The 16783-nt window shown below is 43.0% G+C and overlaps 1 protein-coding gene across 1 annotated transcript in view; it reads left to right on the top strand.

Annotated features, from left to right (window-relative positions):
* HPSE2 (heparanase 2 (inactive)) overlaps window positions 1-16783 on the top strand; it is a 709452-nt gene that overhangs the window by 244212 nt on the left and 448457 nt on the right. The gene's annotated exons all lie outside the window — the stretch shown is intronic.

Genomic DNA, 16783 nt, shown 5'->3' with positions numbered 1-16783 from the left:
GTGTGTTCCTAGTAGCAGAGGAGGAACAAGAGAGTCATGTATCAACTTTCTGCTCTTCGTTATATGAAGTAATAAGCCAGTTCTTCTAAAACCACCTAACTGGATGTCAAATAGAGTGTGACAGTGGACAGATTTATAGCAAGGGGTAGCCATTCTGTGTAACAAATTGCTCTCTTATACCAGTATTTCATGCCCCATGCAGATAAATAAAATGTGATTTGTCACATTCTAAAAAATTCACTCCCATTAAGTTGTTTACCAAAGCAAATAATTTCAAAATAAAGTCTTCAACAGGTCCCCCTCCTCCAGACTCCCAGTCAAAGGTCACCCTCTAGCTCCTGACAAGCTAAGCCATTCGTTATACCAGGAGCCGAACTGGTTAAATCACATTCTGCCTTCCAACAGGGAGCTAAAAGTAATTGCAAAATATTTGGTCCCCCTTGGCTCTGCGTGTAGATTTAAAATTAAATTGGTTCTGGTTAGCAAACTAGAACAGGGCAACAAAATTGAATTTTCTGAGGAATGTTGTGAATCCTGTGTGAAAAAAAATAAAGCACATTGGCAGTCTCTCTCTCTGCCTCTCTCCTCCCTTTTTGAGTCTCTCCTTCTCCTCACACTCCTCCCCCCCTACACTGTTCTCATTTGCCTTTCCCTACCTCTGCTCCATGTCTCATTTACATTCTCACACACACTCATGCATATGGATATCCTTTCTGGTCGCCCCCACTTGCTTTCTCTGTCCGATTCACTGTTTCCACATCTTCGGCCTCTTGCATTGTTGGCTGCTGCTGCTAGTCCCCCTCTACTTCCCTCCCTCTCTCCCCCCACCCCCCTCCACTCAACCCCAGCTCTCTCCCACTCATAGGCTTTTCACACGACCAGTTCAAGTGAACAAGAAACATGTCTGTTACAAGTTGGGGCTATTTAAATTATCTTCTCAGCCTGCCTCCCCCTTCCCCAGTATGTCAGGCAACCCCTCACTCAGCCCCGCTGGGCCCCTCATCTCCCCCAGGCTCCTTTGTGACAGCAGAATCCCAGAACCCGGTTCACATGAGTTCCTTTAATATTTATTTTGCAAGCAAGATGTGCCGGGATTGACACATAACAGAAAACAACTTGTTCGTCTTTGAATCCGAGGTTACCGTAGGTTGACAGAAGTTCTGCTGCCCTGTACTGGAGAGTGTTTACTGTTTGGTCTTCTGGCAGCATATTGGACTAATCCAGCCTTTATTTGATGCTGCTTGCTGTGTGGTGGAAGCGTTCCAACTGATATCTAATTGGACATCTCTTGATTGTTTAAGAAACACAACTGTCAATCTGACCAGGCATAAAGGCTCCATTTTCACCTCCTCAAAACTGCATTTCCTTTTTGGTATCAACAGCATTTATGAAGCACAGGTGTTGGCATTTGGGGAGCGTACATTAGAACATGTCTCTCTGGCCTCCCAGAAAACCTAGCCTCATCAGCGAAAGAAGAGCTGTAAATTGGGGCCTGTAAGGCACAGGAAACTGGAGGGTGAGTCCTGTCTCTGCTGCTGGGAGATGGCGACTGGAGTTTGCTCACTCCAAGCCTGACAGGGGAGCACCAAAAGAGGGAGAGATGGAAGCAGGGTCAAAGAGGGAGGAAAAAAAAGATGAGGGATGGAGGGAGAGAGAGGGTGACTCAGGAAAGATAGGTGACTCAGTGATAGTGAGAAAGAGGAAGAGAGATCCCTCATCCACTGTTACCATCCTGTGCCCTTCAGTGTTGCCCCAGAACTCACTGGCCTCCAGCACTCCCTGGATGTGGTGGTGGTGGAGGAGGGAAGGGTGGCAGCCCCCACTGAGCTGGCTGTGTTTCTTTGGGCTCCCAGCAGAGCTGGAAGCACATCATTTCAACTGCACCAGAAACTCCCAGTTACAGCCTGGGAGAATCCCAGTTCAGCGCCAGTGTTGATGGTAGTTGACTTTACCACTGAAGAGGAAGGGGATGAGATTGGCCAAGTCTTTCCCCACTTCTTTCTTCTTTCTGTAGGCGACCACCACCATCACTGCCAACCATCTGGCTACTTCTCTAATGGCTCCTTTCAGGGTAAGATATGGAAACCCTAAATCTAGCAGACTCACTCCAACTGGAAAGTCTGGTCACTTTAGCTGGGATTCAATAATAATGATAATGACGATTGTGATATTGGTTAAACACTTACTTTGTGCCAAGCACTAGGCTAAGCATTGGGGTAGAAATAAGATGAAACAGATTGGGCACAGTGCCTGTCTCATATGCAGCCCACAGGCTAAAGTAGAAGGGGGGACAGGGATTTAATCTCCCATTTTATAGATGAGGAAACTAAGGCACAGAGTATTTAAGTGACTTGCCCAAAGTCCCACAGCAGGTCAAAGAGGCAGAGTCGGGATTGAGAACCCAGGTCACCTGATTCCCAGCCCCATGGTATTCTCACTAAGCTGCGAAGCTTCTTTGGGCTTCTCTGGCAATAAATACCATTGATTAATTGATCCATTGAAGTGCTTGGAGATGCTTACTTGAGGTGAGCTGTATTTTGTAAGGGTAATTATATTGCTGGCTTGTAGGGAAAACCAGAGAATGGTCAACTCTTAAGCCCCTCTTCTCCAATGTGCCATAGGCCCTCATTCGCGTATGCATCAGGTTGCACTGCTGATGTGATGTTAACCCAGATTTAATATTAACATTTGGATAGAGATGGACACCATATATGAATTCAAACTGCTGCCTGTTTTCTCATTTACTTTCTCGTTCTGGGGAAATTAAAGAAATATAGTAATGGCCTGATAGGATAGAAAAAAATGACATACCTAGAGGAATTTGGGGGCTTGAGGTGAAGAGGCTGTGTGCAGAGCCCTTGATTGATTGATGTATTGACTGACTGCATAGTTATGGGAGTGGTGGAAACAGTCAGCTGTAACACTGTCCAGTCCTTCATTCTGCTGCCTGGATCATTTTTCTAAAACAACATTCACTTCATATATCCCCACTCCTCCAAAACTTCCACAGTTGCCCATCCACCTGTCATCCACTTGATACATCAAGCAAAAATTCCTCACTCTCGGCTTCAAGGCTGTCCATCACCTCACCCCCTCCTACCTCACCTCCTTTCTCTCCTTCTCCAGCCCAGCCCGCACCCCCTGTTCCTCTGTAATTAACCTCCTCACTGTACCTTGTTCTCACCTATCCCACCGTCGACCCCCGGCCCACATCCTCCCCCTGGCCTGGAATGCCCTCCCTCCACACAACCACCAAGCTAGCTCTCTTCCTCCCTTCAAAGCCCTACTGAGAGCTCACCTCCTTCAAGAGGCCTTCTCAGACTGAACTCACTTTTTCCTCTCCTCCTCCCCATCCCTCCCACTGTACCTCCTTCCCCTCCCCACAGCACCTGTATATATGTTTGTACAGATTTATCACTCTATTTTACTTGTACATATTTACTATTCTATTTATTTTGTTAATGATGTGCATTTAGCTTTAATTCTATTCGTTCTGATGACTTGACATCTGTCCGCATGATTTGTTTTGTTGTCTGTCTCCCCCTTCTAGACTGTGAGCCCATTGTTGGGTAGTGACCGTCTCTATATGTTGCCAACTTGTACTTCCCAAGTGCTTAGTCCAGTGCTCTGCACACAGTAAGCGCTCAATAAATACGATTGAATGAATGAATGAATCCACCTCGGCATTAAACGGAAACTCTTTACCATCAGCTTTAAAGCACTCCCTAAATAATTTCACCCCGTCTTACCTCACCTCACTCATTTTCTACCACAAGCCAAACCCAAATGCTTCGCTCCTCTTAATGCCTACCTGCTTACTGTACTTCAGTCTTGTCTATCTTGCCACCGGCCCCCTGTCCACATCCTCCCTCTGGCCTGGCAATCTCCCCTTCTTCATATACAACAGACCACCATTCACCCAACCTTCACAGCCCTATTAAAATCACATCTCTTCCCAGTGGTCTTTTCCAAATAAGCCCTCGATTCCTCAACTCTCTCTCTCTCTTTTCTATGACACCTTTGTATTAGATCTGTACACTTTAAGCACTTCATCATCATCAATGATATTTACAAACACTTACTATGTGTAGAGCTTGGTACTAAGTGGTTGGGAGAGTGCCATACAACAAAGTTGGCAGACACATTCACTGTCACAGTCAATTGTATTTATTGAACACTTACTGTGTGCAGATCACTGTACTAAGCACTTGGGAGAATACAATATAACAATAAGGATATAAATTCCCTGCCCACAAGGGGATTACAGTCTAGAGGGAGAGACAGAAATTAATATAAGTGAATAATCCCTTACTCTCCTCCCCTCCCCTCCTGTATTCTCCTCCTTCTAGACTGTGAGCCCGTTGTTGGGTAAGGACTGTCTCTATATGTTGCCGACTTGTACTTCCCAAGAACTTAGTACAGTGCACTGCACACAGTAAGCACTCAATAAATATGATTGAATGAATTAATTCCCTATGCACTTGGATCTGTATTCTCTAAGACCTCATGTACTTATCCATAATTCATTCTAATGTCTATCTCCCCCTCTAATGGTAATAATAATAATAATAATGTTGGTATTTATTAAGTGCTTACTATGTGCCAAGCACTGTTCTAAGCATTGGGGGAGATAGAAGGTTATCAGGTTGTCCCAAGTGGGGCTCACAGTCTTAATCCCTATTTTACAGATGAGGTAACTGAGGCATAGAGAAGTTAAGTGACTTGTCTAAAGTCACACAGCTGAAAAGTTGCAGAGCCAAGGTTAGAACCCATGACCTCTGACTCCCAAGTCCGTACTCTTTCCACTAAGCTGTGCTGCTTCTCATAGTATAAATTCCTTGTGGCCGGGGAACATGCCTAGTAACTGTTATACTTTACTCTCTTTAGCTCTTAGAACTCTGTTCTGAACACAGTAAGTGCTCAGTAAATATCACTGATCAATATTAAAAATTGTAACATTTGTTAAACTCTTACAATGTGACAAGTACTGGGATAGAGATACCAAATGATATCAGACACATTCCTTATCTTAAATGGGGTTCAAAATCTAAATGGGAGGGAGAACAGATATTTAATCTCCAGTTTAGGGATGAAGAAACCAAAGCACGGAGATGATGGATTCGGGATTGGAATCCAGGCCTCTGGACTCCCAGTCTTGTGCCTTTTCATTAGGCCATGCTTTTCTCACTTGGAAAGACTATTTGACCATAAATAGAAAACTGGCTACAATATTGGAAACAAAGGGTTTAGGATGGATGAAAAAATGTAAACAGGAGCTGTGCTAGGAGCAGAATTATTTGTTATCTTCATCAGTGATGTGAAAGAGGGAATTTACAGTGAAATTTCAAAGTTTGCTGATTATACTAACCTCTGGGGGATGATGAAATGGTAAGAAGGCTGAGTAAGTGGGTTAAAAATGGCACATTTGCTTTAGTTGAGTGAGTAATGATTGCTGCTTTAGAAGTACTATAATTATTATGTGCCACGTGGTGAGAGAGATGCTACGTCCTCAGATTGTACGCAGTCCTGTCCCATATGGGGCTCACAATCTGTTTTATCCCTGTTTTACAGATCATGAAACTGAGGATCAGAAAGGTAAAGTGACTTGCCCAAGGTCACACAGCAGGCAGAGCTGGGACTAGAACTCTCAGGCCTGGGCTTTTTCCATTAAGCCATAGTTCTTCCTTAATACTCAGAGAGAAAAAATAATTGAAAGGCCCAACTACCTGGCGATGGGTTCACGGCTATCCATCACCACTCTGGGAAGAGATCTCAGAGTCACTGTTGATTGTTCTTTAAAACTATCGGTCGATTTATGGTAGGAGGTGGGTGTCATCGGGGAGGGGATAGAAAACCATACTCAAGGCAGAGTGTCACCACTCTGTGAAACATAGTGTGCTTTCTCCAGGAGCAGTAATTTCTGTTCTGATTGCTGAATCTCAGGAATTGCCCAAAGAGTTGGAGAATAGTAATAATAATGATAATAATAATAATGGCATTTGTTAAGTGCATACTACGTGCCAAGCACTCTAGTAAGCTGGGGTAGATAATAATAATAATAATAATAATAATAATAATAATAATAGCATTTATTAAGCACTTATTATATGCAAGGCACTGTTCTAAGCACTGGGGAGGTTACAAGGTGATCAGGTTGTCCCACGGGGGGCTCACAGTCTTAATCCCCATTTTATAGATGAGGTAACTGAGGCACAGAGAAGTGAAGTGACTTGCCCAAAGTCACACAGCTGACAAGTGGCAGAGCCGGGATTTAAACCCATGACCTCAGACTCCAAAGCTCGGGCTCTTTCCACTGAGCCACGCTGCTTCTCGATTCAAGATACAAGATTATCAGGTCCCACATAAGGCTCACAGCTGAAGTAGGAGAGAATGTATATTGAATTCTCATTTTGGAGATGAGGAAACTGAGGCACAGAGAGTTAAGTGACTTTTCCAAGGTCACACAGCAGGTGAATGGTGGAGCCAGGATTATAACTCAGGCTCTGTGACACTCAGGGCTGTGCTTTTTCCACCAGGCCATGCTGTTAGTTATGGTTGACTGGGGAAAATACAACCAAGCAAGTTGATTAGGGGAATGGAGCCTTTTTCTGTTGAGTGCGGACTGATATTGTTAGGATGACAGTCTGGAAAGGGGTATACTGTGAGGGGACATCACTGAAGTCCACCAAGTCACCAAGGGTGTAGAAAGATCAGATCCATAATTGTTGCTCATAAAATTCCACAAGGGTCACTAGAAACTTGGAGTGGAATGATCATTGTGTATTTATCTACCCCTGCACTTAGTACAGTGCTTGAAACATAATAAGCACTTAACAAATACCATAATAATAATAATAATTATTATCATTTTTATTGTTACTACTTTCAAAAGAAACAAAAAGAAATAGTTCTTCACAGAGAGGGTGATATGTAGATCAGTCAATAGTATTTATTGAGTGCTTTTTTGTGCAGAGCTGTATATTAAGCACTTGGGACAGTGCAGTAGTAATAATAATAGTAATAATAATAACATTCATTCAGTTAATTGTATTTATTGAGTGCTTACTGTGTGCAGAGCACTGCTTGGGAAGTACAAGTCAGCAGCATTTAGAGACGGTCCCTACCCAACAACGGGCTCACAGTCTAGAAGAATAACAATAATGATGGTATTTATTAAGCATGTACTGTGTGCCAGGCACTGTACTAAGAGTTGGGGTGGATACAAGCAAATCGAGTTGGACACAGTCCCTGTCCTGTGTGGGGTTCACGGTCTTACTCCCCATTTTACAGAGGAGGGAACTGAGGCCTAGAGAGGTGAGATTCATTCATTCAATCGTATTTATTGAGTGCCTACTGTGTGCAGAGCACTGTACTAAGCGCTTGGGAAGTACAAACTGGCAACATATACAGACGGTCCCCACCCAACAGTGGGCTCACAGTCTAGAAGGGGGAAATGACTTGCCCATGGTCACCCAGCAGACAAGTGACAGAGTGGGATTAGAACCCATGACCTTCTGATTCCCAGGCCCGGGCTCTATTCACTGAGCCAGGCTGGAGAGGGACACGATCCCTGCCCTCGAGAAGCTAGCAGAGGAGACCGGCATTAAATTAGATAACAGGTAGGGAGAAACAATAGAATATAAAGATATGTACCCAAGTGCTGAACAGAGAATGGGGGCAGATAGAACTAATGACAACAGGAAGACCTACAGGCTGTTTCCAGTAAGTTCAAGGTTGGAATCAAATTCCTAGGCAAGTTGTCCTTAGTGAGTTAGTAGAAGCAAAAAGAAATGGGGGGAGACTTAGGGATGTTAGATGGCTCATTCCTAAACATCGGTTTTATGTCGGCAAGGGCAATTTTCTGTTGCCCCTGTCCTAGACCAAATATGCCGGAGAGACCATTGGCCAGATCCAGCAGTGGCACTGCTTATGCTCTTATGACCTTTAGAGGAGATTCGGACCACCCTCTCTATCTGGAATCTCTTCTGTAGTTGAGGCTAAGCTCCCTTCTCCTTGCCTAATAGTGTGTTCTCAAAGGGTATGGTGAGCAGCTGGTCCATCACTAGTCCCTGTGGAACAATCTAAAGGGGGTGGAAGTAGTTACTTGCCATGCCCCCAATTCTTTCTTTGATTTGGGCTCTTGATTTGTATTCCAAGCAAAACCCATGTATTCATTCATTCATTCATTCAGTCATATTTATTGAGCACTTACTGTGTGCAAAGCACTGTACTAAGTGCTTGGGAAGTACAAGTTGGCAGCATATAGAGACGGTCCCTACCCAACAACAGGCTTACAGTCTAGAAGGAGGAGACAGACAACAAAACAAAACATATGGACAGGTGTCAAGTCTTCAGAACAAACAGAAATAAAGCTAGATGCACATCATTAACAAAATAAATAGAATAGTAAATATGTACAAGTAAAATAAATAGAGTAATAAATCTGTACGAACATATATATGTGCTGTGTGGGGGGGAAGGAGGTAGGGCAGAGGAATGGGGAGGAAGAGAGGAAAAAGGGAGCTGAGTGTGGGAAGGCTGAGTGGGGAGGTGAGCTCTCAATAGGGCTTTGAAGGGAGAAAGAGAGCTAGTTTGGCAGATGTGTAGAGGGAGGGCATTCCAGGCCGGGGGAGAATGTGGGCTGGGGGTCGATGGCAGGACAGGTGAGAACAAGGTACAGTGAGGAGGTTAGCAGCATAGGAGCGGAGGGTGCAGGCTGGGCTGGAGAAGGAGAGAAGGGAGGTGAGGTAGGAGGGGGTGAGATGATGGACAGCCTTGAAGCCGAGAGTGAGGAGTTTTTGCTTGATGCGTAGGTTGACTGGCAGCTACTGGAGATTTTTGAGGAGGGGAGTAACATGCCCATAGTGTTTCTGCACAGAGATGATCCAGGCAGCTCCTGAATCAATTGAACAATCAATGGTGTTCATTGAGCACTTACCATGTGCTGAACACTGTACTAAGCACTTGGGTGAATACACTGCAACAGAGTTGGTAGGCATATTCTTTGCCAGATTCTACCTCTACTGCAGTGCCTCCCTTTCCCCTCTCCTCCACACCCACCTTTCTTTTATGGGAGATGCCATCCTTTGGAAGGTCAATTAAAGCCCACTATGCATTGTAGTTGGGTTTCTGGAAGGTAGCATGCCTTATGAAGCTACATGTAGCTTAGTGAGAAATAGGACGAGCAATATGGCTCAGCAGAAATAACAGACCTTGGAGCCCGCTGTTGGGTAGGGGCTGTCTCTATATGTTGCTGATTGCACTTCCCAAGTGCTCAGTACAGTGCTCTGCACACAGTAGGTGCTCAATAAATACAATTGAATGAATGAATGAATCAGAGAACTGGGCTTCTAATCCTGGTTCTACCACTTGTCTGCTCTGTGACCTTGGGCAAATCACTTCACTTCTCCGAGCCTCAGCTTTTCACCTGTAAAGTGAGGATTTAATACCTATTCTCCCTCTTACTTAGACTGTGAGCCCCACATAGGGCAGGGACTGTGCCAAACCTGATTAACCTGAGCACTTAGAACAGTGCTTGACACACAGTAAGTGTGTAACAAATATGATGATAATAATAATAACAATGCCTGACATCCCCTATGAAACTTTCCTTCTCCAGGCTAAATATCCCTGGTTTCTTTGCCCTAAGCTACTAGACTCAATCCTGGATAGATTTCCTTTGAATTTTGGGTAAAGTGGCACTCTGTCCCTGGTTTGTGGAATGCAGAAGTGGCTCCAGGATGTGTTTTTCCTCTCTGCTTTCTGCCTTTGGTCCTATCAGGGGAAATTAAAGGAGGTGAAATTCCAACCAACAGTTTTGCTTCTCCTTAGCACCTTTGGTTGAAATGTAGTGGGGAAGATTCCCGATGGATTTTGGGTCTCCAGGCTGTTCCTGGCTCATCACTATGGGTACTTGAGACTTGGTTACGATGTAGTAAATAAAAAAAAAAAAACTCCACAAAAAAACTACAGTTTCATTAAGGTTTAAATTTAAGCCCCCAGTAGTCAGTAAATTCAAATATTAAGTGCCTAGTAGCAACACTAACTCTGCAGTATTGCACCCAGGAATATCTTAGGTTACCGTTTTAAGTTTTCCATCTATTCTTAATGTATTCAGTCTGGGCAGTGGGACCAAATGAATATTGCTGTAACTTTTGCATTTCCAGACTTTAATGGGCTTATTGATTAACTTGCTCTTTTATATCCAGCTTCCTTTGATATTCTTGTTAAAGGGGGGAAAATTATGGAGAAAACCCTGTGTCTGCCAGTTGACACCATTTTGCAGAGAAACAACTCTTAAATCAACAAGAAAAAGAGCTGTTGCAGTTCCAGCTCATTTAGTGGTTCAGCTACTCATTTGTGGAAGATTTGAGCCAAAGCAGAACCTCACACTTAAATTAGTCTGGAAAATGACATCTTCTGTACTGATTAAGCTGCAGCTTTGCTCTTGTGTGGAGAGTTGACAGAAAAAATGGCAAATTCTCAATTAGTCACTCAAGTGGCTCTTTACACTGCAAGTCTGTAGTGCTTTGCCCTCTTCAACATGTTGTCTCCTGCCATTCTTATAATCTGTTCCAGTTTAATTTCTGATCAGTCAATCAAACAATCGTACTTGCTGACATTTATTGAGGGCTTCTTCTGTCCAAAGCACTGTACTAAAAGCTTGGGAGAGTACACTAGAGTAGACATGAAACCTGCCTTTAAAGAGTTTATAATAATAATAATAATAATAATGGCATTTATTAAGCACTTACTATGTACAAAGCACCGTTCTAAGTGCTGGGGAGTTTACAAGGTGATCAGGTTGTCCCACGGGGGGCTCACAGTCTTAATTCCCATTTTTACAGATGAGGTAACTGAGGCCCAGAGAAGTTAAGTGACTTGCCCAAAGTCACACAGCTGCCGATTGGCCTAGCCGGCATTTGAACCCATGACCTCTGACTCCAAAGCCCGTGTTCTTTCCACTGAGCCATGCTGCTTCTCATAATCTAACTGATTAATAATTATGGTATTTGTTACGTGTTTAGTAGGTGGCAAAGAACTGCGCTAAAGAACTGGGGAAGATACAAGATAATGAGATCAGAAATAGTCCCTGTCCCTACTGATTAATCAACTCAATTGAACTCAAGTGCTTACTGTGTGTAAGATAGTCTAAAATGTAGCAGGCATTTATCCTCATTTTAAAGATGAAGAAACTGAGGCATGTAGAGGTTAAGTGACTTGCCCAAAGTCACATAGCAGGAGAGTAGTGGAGCCAGGATTAGAACTTGGGTCTCCTGACACCCAGTCACTGCTTTCCTGGCCTGCTTCTTCCATGTTGTCCTCCACTTCTTTTCAGCCCCACTGTTGGACCAGTGGAAAGACCACAGCTCAGGGAATCAAGAGAGCTGGGTTCTAGTCCTGCCTCTGCTGGGATCAGCTTGCTGCTTTGCCATCAGTGGTGAGGGCTTTTGATCAAAGAATCGCCTAGACCATTTGGTGGGAATCTTAAAATAAAATAGCCAGCAGTCAGTCATATTTATTGAGAGCTTACTGTATGCAGAGCACTGAACGAAGCTCTTGGGAGAGTACAATATAATATAGCGGGCCCACTTGGGAAGCAAAAGCTATTATGCTACTGCCTGCTGAACCATAGTGCTACAACTCAGCATCGTCACTGGGCCGCAGTCTTTGTGGCTAAGTGTGAGTCCTTTATGTAAAAATAAACTTTGCTAAGCTCTGTTCAGACTCGAGACAACAGGTGGGGAAATTGGGCTAGGAGATTAGAGATTAGTCATGGAAGGCTTCCTGGAGGATGTGATTTTAATAGGGCTCTGAAGGTGGTCTCTCAGATATAAAGTGGGTGGGAACTCCAGGAAGGAGGGAGGAGATGTGAGCAAGGGGTCGAAAACAAGGGAGATGAGAGCTAAGTACAAGACTGAACCCCCTTTTTTCTCTCCTCCTCCCCATCCCCCCGCCCTACCTCCTTCCCCTCCCCACAGCCCCATATATATGTTTGTACAGATTTATTACTCTATTTTACTTGTACATATTTACTATTCTATTTATTTTGTTAATGATGTGCATTTAGCTTTAATACTATTTGTTCTGATGACTTGACATCTGTCCGCATGTTGTCTGTCTCCCCCTTCTAAACTGTGAGCCCATTGTTGAGTAGTGACCATCTCTAAATGTTGCCAACTTGTACTTCCCAAGTGCTTAGTACAGTGTTCTGCACACAGTAAGTGCTCAATAAAAACGATTGAATGAATGAATGAATGGTGCCAGATGAGCCATTTGTATGGGGCTGGGTTATAGTGGGAGGAACAAGGGTAGTTAGGGGAGAGAGAACGGCCTTAAAGCTGGTGATGAGCAATTTCTACTTGATGGGGAGACGGATGGACAACCACTGGAGGTTTTAGAGGAGTAGGGAGCTGTATGCAGAGTGATTTATTTAGAAAAAATTATCCAGGCAGCATAGTGAGGAAGACTTTAAGCTCCTTAGGGGCAAGAATCATATCTACTAACTCTGTTGTATTCTCCTAGGTACTTAGTTCATCTCCCTGCAGACAGAAGTGTTCAAAAAATAACTGATTGATTGATAGACTGGAAAATGGAAATGTTGGTCATTACGGTGGCATTATTATTATTATAATAGCATTGATTAAGCACTTATGTGCAAAGCACTGTTCTAAGTGCTGGGGAGGTTACAAGGTGATCAGGTTGTCCCACGTGGGGCTCACAGTCTTAATCTCCACTTTACAGATGAGGTAACTGAGGCACAGAGAAGTTAAGTGACTTGCCCAAAGTCACACAGCTGACAATTGGTGGAGCCGGGATTTGAACCCATGACCTCTGACTCCAAAGCCTGTGCTCTTTCCACTGAGCCATGCTGCTTCTCACATGCACCTCTGTTTCAGGCATAGGCATATCATCATTTTTGAATCCCATAAGGGACAGGGACCATTTCTAATTTCCATGGCTGTATTCTCTCCCAGTGATTAGTCAGTGTTCTGTACAAAGTAATCGCTTAATGAATAATAATAATTATGGTATTTGTTAAGCACTTTCTATGTGCCAAGCACTGTTCTATGAGTACTATGAATACTATGAGTACTATTATTACTTATACTTTGGACACATTTTGGAGGCTCGGTATGCCAAATTCTTTCTAAACACATTGGAATGTAGGTATGGTTTTATCAATAAATCAATAATATCATTTATTAAGTAATTATGATGTGGGATAGGGACTGTTTCTGATTTAATTATCTCATATGTACTTCAGTGCTTAGTGGAGCACTTGGTAGATAATAAGAGCTTAATATATTCCATTATTACTATTGATTAAGGCATGGCCACCAACCTAAAGAGAACATAATGCTGCTGCTGATGATGATGATGGTATTTGCTAAGCGCTTACTATGTGCCGGGCACTGTTCAAGCACTGGGGTGGATACAAGCAAATCAAGTTGGACACAATCCCTGTCCCACTTGGGGCTCACAGCCCCAATCCCCAATTTACAGATGAGGTTACTGAGGCACAGAGAAGTGAAGTGGCTTGCCCAGGGTCACACAGCCGACAAGTGGCAGAGCTGGATTAGAACCCGTGACCTTCTGACTGTGCTGTATCCACTATGCCATTCTGCTGCTAATCTAAAGGGAGTAAGGATGACAGACACATAGAGGAAAGAGGAAACAAGATAAAGTAAACAAATGAAGGACAGCATAAAAATAGTTCATTACTAGTTATGGGGCGTGCTCTCCCCCTGGCTCCAGGTTGGTCCTATCCTCCCAGATCCTTTCTCATAACCTGAAGCAGCATAGCCTAGTAAAAAGACAATGGATTTGGGAGTCAGAGGATTTGAGTTCTAATTCTGCCTCATCACTTACCTGCTGTGTGACCTTAAATCGCTTAAGTTCTCTGTGCCTCAATTTTTTCATCTACAAAATGGGGATTCAATCCTGTTCTCCCTCCTGCTTAGACTGTGAGCCTCTTGTGTGGCCTGATATTATCTTGTATCTACTCCAGTGCTTAGTATAGTGCTCAGCACAAAGTAAGTGCTTAACAAATATCATAACTATTATTATTATTATTATTATTATTATTATTATTATTATTATTATTATTACCTGCCTTGTGCCACTCTGGGAGAGGGAGGCATGCAGGATGCTGGGAGTCCTGTTTATCAGTTCCTGAAACTCTGGTGGCAGAGCATATCATGACCCAGACCTCTGCCTGCCCTCCACTCTTTCGTGTTCTCTGACCTCTCCCCGAAACCTCCTAAATCTCAGGCTCCAGGTTAGAACAGGTGTTCTTAAAACAGCGAAACATCAGAATATTAATTTAAATGATACTTCATGCCCCTCATCTGCCTCCTTAGTTATCATCCCTTTGAAATAATAGGAAAATTAAGGATTCCTAGAATTTTTCCCATACGTTAAGCATGCTTTGATGTTGGCAATTTAAAAATCTTCCAAATCATTTTAATGTATTTAAGATAATAATACTAATAATCAATAATAATGATAATACTGTGGACTTTGCAAAACTATTACTATACAGTAAACATTATTTGGAAGAGTTTTAAATCAGATGCATGTAGAATCAGGTGGTCTTTTGCCTGAGTGAATAGGAATGATCCGTTTATGTTTCCTCTGAATTAGCCTCTTAAAGGTTATTATTTTGATACTGGAAGAAATTGCCAAGAAGGGACACGGTATTGTTTGGATGATACCTGCCCTCAGAGAATCTCAGGACTCTTCTGAAGACATGGTCTCACAGCACAGTGGGGATATTCATTAACCCTTTGTCTAACCATGGCCTCACAAAGACCCTCCTCAGAGAGGTCAACACTAAATTGGAAAAGCTCTCCTTTAATGAGCCATAGGTTGAGATGAGGTAGCGTAGGGATCCAAGCTGGGATGACCTGGGGCATTTCTGAGCTGGAGTTAGAGGCTCTGAGAGGAGAGGAGCTGATGAGGAGTGTGGGAGTCAGAGCTATCTTGACCTGAGCACTTATTGTGAGCTCTTCAGCCCAACTCCTGAAGTTAAGTTTTTAAACTGAGCAAGAGTATTTGGTGAACAGTGCAAGTTAAGCCAGGAAAGTTCCTGTCCTGGGGTATTTTGCATAGTTTTCTAAAATGGTTTAGAATAGCTGCCAATTTTTGAGACCACCCTGGCTAAATCAGAATATGTGGTCAGCATAATCTAACTTCACAAACTACGGGGTCACTAGGCATATTCACTCTGGGATAGTCCAATCCCACAGGGAGCCATTGATTGGTGTGGATGGGTTTTCCAAAAGCCACTCTTAGCCTTTAGACAAGAGCTGTGAATGGCTCTGGAGTCACTATTTGACTTCCCCCATGTAGGTTGAGGGGAACAACAAGCAATTAAAATTGAAAGTGTAGATGATAGCTGGGAATACCATCAAAAAACCCACTGAAATCTGTACCAAACTTCTCAGGTGGTTTTCTTTCTTTGAGGAAGTAATCTATATTTACAAACAAAACAGATAAACAAACAAACAAACAAAAACCCAGAGGATATAGGACAGGTTTTCTGAAAAGATCAGACATTGAGTGTAGATTTATTGCAGAATGGGATTTCTTGGACAGAAGGCCAATGATTCTCCTGTATTAGACTCAGTGGACCAAGGGGGGAGAAAACCAGATTGTAGAGGGTTAAGTTGGGAGCTGGAAGGGAGGAAGTTGAGGCATCAGTGTATATAACCCATTCAAAGAGTTTGGACAGGATTGGGAGTGGAGAAGGTGGAGTGTTACCTGGATAGCTGAAAGGAACAGACACATATCTGCTCTGGGAAGTTGGACTTTGGTCTATTCCTTCTTGATTGAGTGATGGGTTATTGCAGAATAGGATTTCTAAAATAGAAATGATTCTCCCGTATTAGACTCTTTGAGTGTAACAAGCTCTCATAAACATCCAAAGTTAACATGCAGAATTTATAGATGGCAAACTCACCAAATACAGAGTGGTGGGCACAACTTTTTATAGCACCAGTATAACATGAATCTCAATTTAGTAAGAAGAAAAAAAATGCAGAGAAAAACGTTAAAGTAATGAGGCAAAAAAGCAAAAGAATGAGGAATGAGGATTACTTAATTTGTGTCTTCCATAGGTTGGGAGTTTGATATCATAATGTGAAATTCCTCTGAGCCTAGCTGCACTGTGTAGATTAGTTTCTCAGTCCAACTGGCATCCTTCTGACAGACCAACAGTATTCATCAAGTGTCTAATAATTAATGCTATTTCAGCTATTTAAGGCCACATTCTGTCTCTGGGGTTTTTTATTTAGTTTCCTAGTGCCTCTGGCTTGTGGGGTTTATAGCAGGGTTTTATGTCTGAAAAGAAGGTCAGGCCCATTTCTTCTCCACTCTTTTTTTAAATCAGCAAGTTTGGATTTATTTTGCAGTGACAGTAATTGCTCTGCCTGCATTAGTTTTTAAAGCATTTGCTTGATTATCCAATAATACCAACTCAAAATGGAAGCTGCCAGTTAAAAAACAAATCATTCTAAAATGGGGACGAATGGGAGTGAAGTAGGAGCATAGTACTGATTAGCATTAGCATTTTCTTTTATAAAAACAGGCTACCCACACTTCCCAGGTTGTTTTCTTATGTACAAGTGTCCCCCAACCCTTCACAAACACACACATATGTTCTCAAGGGCACTGAGACCAATGGGAAATGCGGTCAGCCAGGAATGGTGGTCAGAGTCCCAGTTTTCAGCACACTGAAGTTGTCTGGAATTGCAGAGGAGACTTTGTTTACACTTTTCCA

This window comes from Tachyglossus aculeatus, chromosome 3 (genome assembly GCF_015852505.1).
Source record: "Tachyglossus aculeatus isolate mTacAcu1 chromosome 3, mTacAcu1.pri, whole genome shotgun sequence".
In the NCBI taxonomy this organism is placed as follows: domain Eukaryota; kingdom Metazoa; phylum Chordata; class Mammalia; order Monotremata; family Tachyglossidae; genus Tachyglossus; species Tachyglossus aculeatus.
This window is presented reverse-complemented; position numbering and strand designations above follow the sequence as displayed.